Raw genomic sequence first — 9,367 nt, forward strand, 5'->3', positions numbered from 1 at the left:
GCTGTGCAGGTTCGGATTTGTGGAGCAGCTTTGGCAGCAGGATCTGGCCCCGGAGAGCTCCGTCTCCTCTTGCTGTGCCTGCAGGTGCTGTCTGTAACGGGGCGCAGCAGCCGGAGCTCCGCTGTGCCCCAGTGCCAGGTGGGGGGGGGGGTCTCTTCTCTGCCCCTTTCCCCCCAGCTTCCTTTGTCCCCTTCTGCCGTGGCACTGAAAGTGCTTTCATTGCTCTACAGAGCACTCTAACAATTTCTCATTTCCACCCGAGTAAATAGGAGGAATTTCAGGTCCCTGCCACGGGGAAGGGCTGGGGGGGGGCTGCGTGCCAGGCCCCCGCTGAAGCCATGGGGGGCACGCTGCGCTCTGCCCCCTGCCGCGCATTCCCCGTGTGCTTCCAGGCCCATTTAAGGGCCAGCAGAGAGCTTAAACCACTGCGGGGCCATCTAGCTCAGCCAGGGCAAAGTCCTAACGCTCCCTGCCTGCCAAGGCTCTGCCTGGGGTCCACGGCACCCATGGGTGCGAGGGCAGAGCCCCTCACAACGCCAGGAGCACCCCGAGGCAGCGCTCAGCTCGGGCTGAGGTTTTGGACAGCCGCTGAGGGACGGGGCAGGTTTTCAGCAGCCGTTTGTGGGTTTGGTTTCTGGAGCATCCCTGGGTGCTGCAGTCCCATTGCAGGGCTGCAAGGAAAGGTTCATGTGATAATTTCAGAGCTGGGCTGAGCTGTGGCACCCCTGGGTGTGCACCACGAGGCGTGCTGTGACCGCACCACCACGTGTGTCCCGGCTGGTGGCAGAGGGGGATCCTCCCGCAGAGCCCCCTCGCTGTGACCCGAGCCCCCACAAAGCCCAGGGCAGGGGCAGGGCTCCCCCGGCGCCTTCCCAGAGCTGTGGAGGGGGCAGAGCCCCAGCAGCAAACCTCAGAAGCGATGGCAGGGGGCTGCAGTGACCGTCCCCATCCCGGCTGGTGTCTCCTCGCCCACGGCAGCCCCCTCCCCGTGCAGTGCCTGTGCCCCCAGGAATGGCCCTTTCAGTCCCAGCCCCGCTCCCTGCCGCCTCCGCTCCGTTATTAACGGCCCCCCTCTGCTCAGGGCTTTCATCCCAAGCAGCTGCTCCTGGTTTGCAGCCCCCCGGCTCCCTCCCAGGCCCCTGGGAGCTGCCTGGCAAAGCCCCCTCCCCAGCCGCACGTGGGCGAGGGGCTCTGCCTGCCAAGCAGCGCTCAGCACCTTCCCCAGGCACCCGGGAGAAACACCCGAAGACGAATTTGCCGGCTGCAGCGAAGCGTTGGCAGAGCCCAAGCTGAAGGGGCGAGGCTGGATCTGGTGTGCTGGGATCACGGCGCAGAAATCAGTCACAGTGCAAAATCACAGAAAGCAATCACAACGCAAGTCCCTGCGGATTTACACAATTAGTGTGAGCTTTCCCTGCCCGTGTCGGGGGGGGGGTTATGCGGGTGAAGCCGGCCCACAGCGAGCACCGTGGCTATGGGGTGCAGCCTGGACCCCTTCCTGCTGTCATCTGTAGGGGTCCTGGCTTCTTACCGGGGCAGTTGGCACATCCCCTACCCAGGAATGGGCTGCGGGCCTTTCTGAGGTGGGGTGTGGGGATTTTCCATCAGGTGCTGGGCTTGGGGTCCCCCACACCTGGATGCGCTGCGCCCTGCCCCGAGCCCCAGCTCGTCTGGGGCTGCTGTGGGAGCCACAAACCCGTGCAACATCTGCGAGCATCCTCAGGGCCCGTGGGGGCTAAGAGAGGGGAGAAAAGGGCGCTGGGGTGCAGGGGGAAGCAAGTGGCCCCCGCATCTCCCGGCCGTGCCGTGCCCAGGAAAGGCGCTGCCGACGTGAGTCAGCCCCGGCCCCATCCTGCCCGGGCTTGTGCTGGGAGCCCGGATGCGCTGAGCCCAAATTTGGGGCTCGGAGCAGGCCCGGGGGGACGCGGCGTGGGAGGGGAGCCGCGTGCCCTGCCGGGGTGCTGGGCCCCCCCCAGGACAGCCTGCAGCTGAAGCACGTCGCCCCTCGGGCAGGGCTGGCAGCGAGGGGACGCGTCCCTGTGGGTTTTCCTATCGGCTTCCTGCTGTCATCGCCCAAACTGTTCTGATAAAGCCTCGCCGCCGCTCTTTCTCACCAAAATCTCCTAATTTGTTGTCCGGGTTTTTCCCCCCCCCCCCCCCCCCCAGGTTTCCTGCTTTGGTGATCCTGTGTCTGCCTGACGCATCGCGGGCCTGGAGCCAGCGATATTTCTGAGACGTCGTGGAGCAGCTCTGAGTGCCAGAACAATTAACACAACAAAGTTTAGACGTTTCTTTTGCATACGATGCTTTCAAAGTGGTGCTTTTTTTTTTAAAGGTGCCTCCGATATTACCTGTTTGATTGCTGGATTTCTTTGAAGATCAGAAGAGAAGAAATCCCCACATGAAAGCCCTCCCGTTTTCAATGGCACTCGGCTGCAGCCTGGAGCGGCCAAAAAAAAAAGGGAGAAAGCAAAAAAGGGAGAAAACTTTGATCCCACTCTCCAGGAGCGCGAGGAATGGTGCAGCTCTGCGGCCTTTCTTCAATTCATCTCACCCCGAGACCTAAAAAATGTGACCCCAGACCCTGCTGGGGCCCCGGTACTGCAGGTGCCGGGGGGGTTGTCCCCACGCAGGGTGCCCCTGCCCGGCTGCCCCGCGGTCCCCAGGCACGCAGCGCTGCAGGAGGAGGGGGCGCAGGGGGTCCGGGGCAGGGTGCTTGGCTCTTCCAGCACTGCTGGAGCTCGGCGTGCAGCCGGGGGGCTGCTTGGACGTCCCCTTTCCTTTCCTACCCATCGTTTGCGGGGTTCTCCCCCCGCATCGTGCCTGCCGCTGGCTCGCCCCTCATCCCATCCATCAGCTGATGGGGCGTGGAAACTGCTCTTGGGACCTGCAAACCAGACAAGGTGCAGCCTGCCCGTCCCTTGCTGAGCTTGGGGGAGCCCAGGCACGGCTATAAGGACAGCTGCCATACGGCAACGAAACCCCAAACGCTTCTCAAACTCTTCCCGTGTGCGCAAAGCAGGCGCGGGAGGCGCAACGCTGGCGGGGCTCCTGCGTGGATGCGGCGAACGAGCTCCGCTGGCTCGGCTGCCCGGCTGCTGCGGGGCGGTGAGCACCGGGGCTCGGCGGGGCCGTGTCCCACCCCGGTGCTGTCTCGCTGCCAGGCTGCCACCCGAGCCGGCTGAGCCGCTTTTTCAGGGCGCAGCTCCGGCTCCTTGCAAAAGCGGGTGAGGTGAGGATGGAGCCCGTTTTTCCGGAGGCAGCGGCTGGGGGTTCGGGCTCAGTGCCGCTCACATGCAGGGCAGTGTTCCCAGCCGGGAGGGAAACCTGCTCCGGGTAACTTCTAACGTGGCAGGGGCGTCCCAACCCATGCAAAACGACGTTCCAGCCTATGCAAAGAGCGTGAGCAAGAATCAGGGCTCCTGGCAGCTCCGCGGTGGGTCCTGCAGGTAGATGGGTATCAGCGGCCCCGTTTCACACCCGGAGAAATCGGAGTCCCACGGTTACTTGGGTGCCTGAAGATGCAAAGCGGTGCCTAGCTGGATCCGCCGAGCTGCCTTGCTTGGCTGGGCACCAGCCTCCCAGATTTGGGACCCAGAGCTCCAGCCCTTCCCCAAAAACCTGTCTGGGTGCTTCTTTGCATGGGTAGGCAACCAGACGGGCTGGGAACCCCCCTCCCCTGCAGTTCCCGCAGCCCAGCTCTCCTTCCCCTCTGAGACAAGGGCTGAGCATGGCTTGGAGCAGGGGACAGAAGAGGCCACCGGGGGCTGGTGGCAGCTGGTGGCCGATGGCCAGGACGTGCACCCCATGGTGCTGGGGGGCAGCCTGGCCGGGCTCTGCCTTCCCCGTGCACACTGGGGCCGTGCCCAGCCAGAGGGATGCTTGCCCGGGCTGCCCCAATGCTGCGGGGATGCCATCGCGGTGATGCGGCGGTGACAGAAGGTGTTGCACACCTCCGCGTCCCCAGGGCCACCTGAGTCACTGCTGTGTCACGGCTTCGCCCCAGATGTGCCCCGCGCTGTGCGAGATGCTCTGCGAGCAGCCGAGGGGCCGGAGGAGGGTGGCTGTGCTGGGGCAGGGTGCCCAGGGACATGGGCATGGGGATGGGGACGGCAGAGCTGCCGGCCACCGGAGAGCCTCCAGGGGGAAACGTGACCCTGAGCCTTCTGCCGTGCTGCAACAGCAAGGTGCAGAACCGCTCCTTGTAGTAATTGTGGCCTGTGAGAGCCACTTCTCCCACTTCTCTGTGTCCCACAGGCATCACGTCGGGCAGAGCTGCGATGAGGGGGGCACACCAGCTCTGCTTCCATCTGCAGAGCTCCTGCCTGGAGGATTTGCCAACCCCGAAGCCTGGGAAAGCTGTAGGCTTTGCATCGCAAACGAGAAGCGGAGCAGGCAGAGCTGGGCGCAGCGGTGCCGGTGAGGGCACGATGGCGGTGGGACGGCACCGGCGGCCCCAGTCCTCAGCTCCTTGCCCCTGTTCCTCCCCTCACCGGGCACGGGGCAGCACGGAGCCCCCTCTCCCACCTCCTAGGGATCAGCTCCAGCATGCCCCAGCCGACCTGCGGGTCCTGGTGGCCCCTGGGGATCTGCAGCATCAATTATTTTTCTAATCTTATCTAGCTGTCTCTCTTTTGCTTTCTCTTGTGTGCCTTTCTCTCCCTGCCTTCCCCTCCCTCCGCTGTACTTTGTACCCTCCCGACAGCACTGCTTCCCCCCCCTCCAGCCCTCTCTTTGATCCTAGGAAGAAGCAATTGATCCTTCTTATCTTTATTGTGGTAGAGACATTCCCAGCACTGCCCTTAATTAAATTCCTTTTCATTTTCTTCCCTAAGCCTTTCTTTCCCCCAACCCCAGAAATGTATTTATTATTAAACGCGCAATTAAATCGTTAGCTTGGCCATGAGCATAAGAGGGGCCGGATCCTGCGGGGCTCTGTTCTGTGCTGTGCCCAGCACCACGGCGCTCGCTGGGGCGCAGTCCCGGTGCTTTCCCCGTGCTCTCCATCCTCAGGCACGAGCTGCTGGGTCTACACCAGCTCCAGAGCCCAGTGTCACCAGGAGCTGCCCCGTGGCGAGGCCGACGGGTGCTGATGTGACTTTTGGGCAGCCCGCAGGTGATGTGCAGCCGGGCCCCAGCCTCCAGCCGAGGGCAGCAGCTCCGGGAGGGCGAAAAGTCGCAGCCGGCAGGGTGACGGCAGCGCCCGGAGGGGATTTGCTCACCCCTCTGAGGAGCAGAGCCGCCTGCCTTGCCCGAGAGCCCGAGGACAGATTGCAACAGCCTGGAAACCAGCCGGTTCCCGGCACCGCACCAGGGTTACGGCGTGGGCAGGCGGCTCCGGAGCTCGCCCGCGCCCTGCTGCCTGCCCCCGGCTCCGGCTCCCACTGGGGCCAGCGGCTGCATGAGCTCACGGTGAGATTTGGGGCTCACGGGTCGAGGTTTCAGCTGCGGTGACTCAGAGGAAATGGGGCTTTGCTGAGTGCTTTTGGCTCCCGGCGCCAGCAGCGGCTCCCTCCCCGCCGCTGCCCCATTCCCCTCGCTCCCTGCCCCAAAGCACAGCCCCACACAGGACGGGCACCCCGATGCACTGGGGACGCTTGAAAGAGAAAGCCCCGAGTGGGCGGCAGGGGAGGAATGCGGGCTCAGCGGCGAGCCCCCCGCAGCCCCCGGCCTTTGTGGCTTTTTTGATGTTTTGTCCCCTCGCAGCCTGCGCAGGTGTGAGCGATACATCAGGGCGGCGGAGAAGAAAGGGAGAGGAAGCCCGCACACTTCACAGGCTGGGAATTCAAAGCTTTTATGGTTATCGTCCCGTTTCCCCGGCTGCAGGAAAGCCGAGAGGGGCTGCAGGTGGGAGAAGGCAGAAATCCCCCAGCACCAAGAGGGTGAGGGCAGCAGGATGGGGGCGAGGGCGGCAGGACAGAGCCGCAGGCAGCTGCGATCACCCATTCCTGGAGCCTTGGTGGGTGCTGGCCATGGTGGCGTTGTCACCAGCACGGTGGCATTGTCACCAGCTGTGGCTGCACAGCCACCAACGCTCGCGCCAGGGTGAGACCCGCGCGCCCCAGACCGCCGGCGGTGGCTCCCCTCCGCCCTGCTTTAAGCCTTTCCGCTCGGAAATTTTTCCTCCAGACACTTTGACCTCGGGGGGAGCGAGTATTTTTCATGTAGATCAGGCGAAATTCCCCCGGAGACAGCGCAGGAATGCAAAGCATGTTATCCTTGGTACCAGCTCTTTCTTTTTACAGCCTAAGCTTGGCCAAGCCAGCGGGCAGGGGGAGGGGATGTCTGGGGTCCCGCCGTCTTTCCCACTGCTGATTGCCAGCTGCCCCCGCACCCCCTCCTCCTCCTCCTCCTCGGGAGGAAGGCTGCTGAGCCAGGCAGAGCCACCGAGTCCCCCTGTGCCGGGGCTTTTGCAGCAGGGTGGCACAGATCGGGGCGAGGCAACGCCAGCGGCATCCCGAAACACAAGGCGAGCGCCTCGGGTGCTCGGCAGGTCCCAGCACGAGGGAGCAGCCTCCGGTGCGGTTTCGGGCACTCCTTGGGCACGCAGAGAGGCACCCGGAGCAATGGGGATGCTGTGGGGACGTCTGGGAGCTCCACCAGCAAATACTTTATTTTATTGACCAAGCTTGTGCAGCTGGAAACCTGCTGGCATAACGCTGGCGAGATGAATCACCGCCTCATTCGTCTCCGTTAAGTGCAATTACCCCTTCGATCCCAAACAATTTATCGTTATTGCTTCTCGCCAGCTCGCCGTGCTGACCGGCGATCACACACGAGGCAGAGCATGGCAGAGGAGGGCACCCTGGCTCTGGTGCGGCGCTCGCCCCATGGGGGTCCCCATTTTTGGCGGCTCGGGCCCGGCTGGGCCCCCGCTGCCCCCTCACCCTGCCTCCTCCCACCCTCAGCGGCGGCCTGGGAGCCCAGCTGCAGCTATTACATAAAACGCAATTAGCGAGGCGGGCGAGGGAGGCCTGAATGGCATTAAGGAATTCCTCCCGGGCTGACGTCAAAGCTTCACCTCTCCTCCCGGCCGGCACAAAGGGGGCCGTTATGAGCCCGCCCGGCCCCGCTGCGCCGGTGCCCGCTCGGAGAATGCGAGTCCTCAGGGAGCTGCGGGCTGCACAACGCCATGCGGGAATTGTCCCTGTGACCGGCACCGATGTCACCGGCAGCGCCTGGCTCCCGGCGCAGCATTTCCTGGCTCCTGCCTCCCCCTTGCTGGGCAGGGGAAGGTGCCAGCAGGCCCCGGGTGCTGGCACGGCGGGGATTTGGCCAGCGCGCAGGGCTGGAGGACGGGGGGATGCTGCAGGGGCAGCGGGGATGTCACAGCCCATGGGTCCTGCTGCTCCCTGAATGGGACGGTGTGAAAGTGGGGAGCCCAGGCAGCTGGGAATGGGATGGCTCAGAGGTCCTCAAATACCCCGAGACAGTGGGGGCAGAAAACAGCAGGGAGGACCCCAGGGCTGGAGTTTGGGGACTGGGAGATGGTGGCCCTGGAGGGTTTGTGGCTTTGCTCTGCGGCACTTCGGCAGGGCACATGGCCGGTGCCAGGCGGTGAGAGGCGATGGGAATGATGCTGGCTGTGCCCCGGTTCCCTGCTGGCCCCAGCAAGTCCCTGGAGATGGTTCCTAGAAGCCTCCAGCGCACCCCAAACCACACAGCAGCTTGCCGGGGGGGGGCTTTTCTCCAGGCCAGCGGCTGCACCCTCGGTGGTAGCACCCAGCGAGCGGGTGCCTTGCCCTCGGAGCTGTGGGCACACCCAGCTCGGACCCCGCTTCGCAGGCTGCAGAGCGTGGTTCAGCTGCTGCCGAGCTCTCAGGGGCTGGCCACAGCCAGGACACAGCACCGCGATGCCCCAAGGTGTCTCAGGCTGCGCCGGTGCCAGCCGAGGCGAGGGTGACGGGGCTCCTACCCCTAAAACCGCATCCACTTGGCCCTGCTGCGGGCAGGAAGGGGTTAACGGGCTAATTGGGGTGAGGGGCCCCCACCCTGCCCCAGCACCCTTGGGTGGGTCCCCTCCCTATGAGCCCCCTCCCCCCCCCCCGAGCCTCCGGTCGCTCGGCGGCTGCCGGGGGCCCCCTGTGGCCGCAGCCCCCGGAGCCTCCCCGGGCCCTGAGCGGAGCCCCCGGGGGGGAGCGGGGAGGGCAGGGGGCAGCGAGCATCCTGCACCCCCTGCAGGGGGCTGCGTCCCCCCGGGGGGCTGGGGCAGAGCCACGCAGCCCAGGGAGCTGGGTTTGGAGACCTCCGACCTGAAAAGTTTCAATTATTCAATTTTTTTGCCTTTTTTTTTTTTTTTTTCCTCCAGGTAATTAATTAGTGGCGCCCCGGTGCCGATGCAAGCCCGTGCCTTGCTGGGATGCAGCCGGGCTGGGTGCTGGGTGTCGCTGCCCGTGTGTGAGGGGACGTGCAGCCACGGGGCAGGAGGCAGGAAAACGCACCAGGTGAGCACGAGGCACCGGGAGAAACACGGTGCGGGAATGGGGACTGGGGGGCAAAAGTCTGGGGGCTGCTAAAATACCTGCAGAGCACAAAGGGGGAGTGAACGGGGACAGCCTGAGCTGGTGGCGGATCAAGGATGTGATGCCCTTTTGCAGCGGGGTGCTTTTGGGAAGATAAATCTTTCTCCCCATCTCCACCTCATTCACGCTGCTCCTCCCCCTGCCCTGGTCCCTGCTTGTATCACCAAGCCCGGGGCTGCAGGGACACTGAGGCACGGGTGGTGGCCTCCTGGGCTCCCTTCCAGCATTTACCCCGAGCGGACGGCTCGGCTGGTCCTGGGGAAAGGGCAGGCTGCCCAGCTGGGTACCCTGAAAGAGCTCTGGCCAAGCCCAGGCTGCTCACACGAAGCCCGCGGCGATGTGACCGCTCCCTCCAGCGAGGATGTGCCCAGGGTGTCCCCTGCGGGAGGTGCCTGTGTGCTCTCTGGGTGTCCCCTGCCCGTGTGGGCTCCGCACCAAGCCCGTGTCACCCCCTGGGAGCCTTTCCAGCAGGCGCAGGGGATGCTGGCAGCGGGGTCTCTCCACCGGCCACGGGCACCGTGGGACCCCCGGAGCCCCACCGCTGCCTCCTCCCCGCCGTGTTTGCTCAGCTGCAGCTCGGCTCCATTCGCCGTCTTCCCAGGTCAACAAAAGCAGCTGAAAGCCAACGCGCTGCTGGGTTCAGAAACAGAGCAGGCTTACCTCCCAGCACAGCTCTCCTCCGGCCGCGGTCCCCTCCGCTTCTCTCCTTGCGGCCGCGCTGAGCTGGTGCCCACCTGGTGGCCCAAACGCTCCCAGGTGTGCCAGCGCGAGAGGGGATGCAGCCCCCCCAGCCCCCCGCACAGCAGGACAGAAACGCTAAAGGCCAAATTCTCAGCTGAGGCAAA

This window comes from Anser anser (genome assembly GCF_964211835.1).
Source record: "Anser anser genome assembly, chromosome: 27".
In the NCBI taxonomy this organism is placed as follows: Eukaryota; Metazoa; Chordata; class Aves; order Anseriformes; family Anatidae; genus Anser; species Anser anser.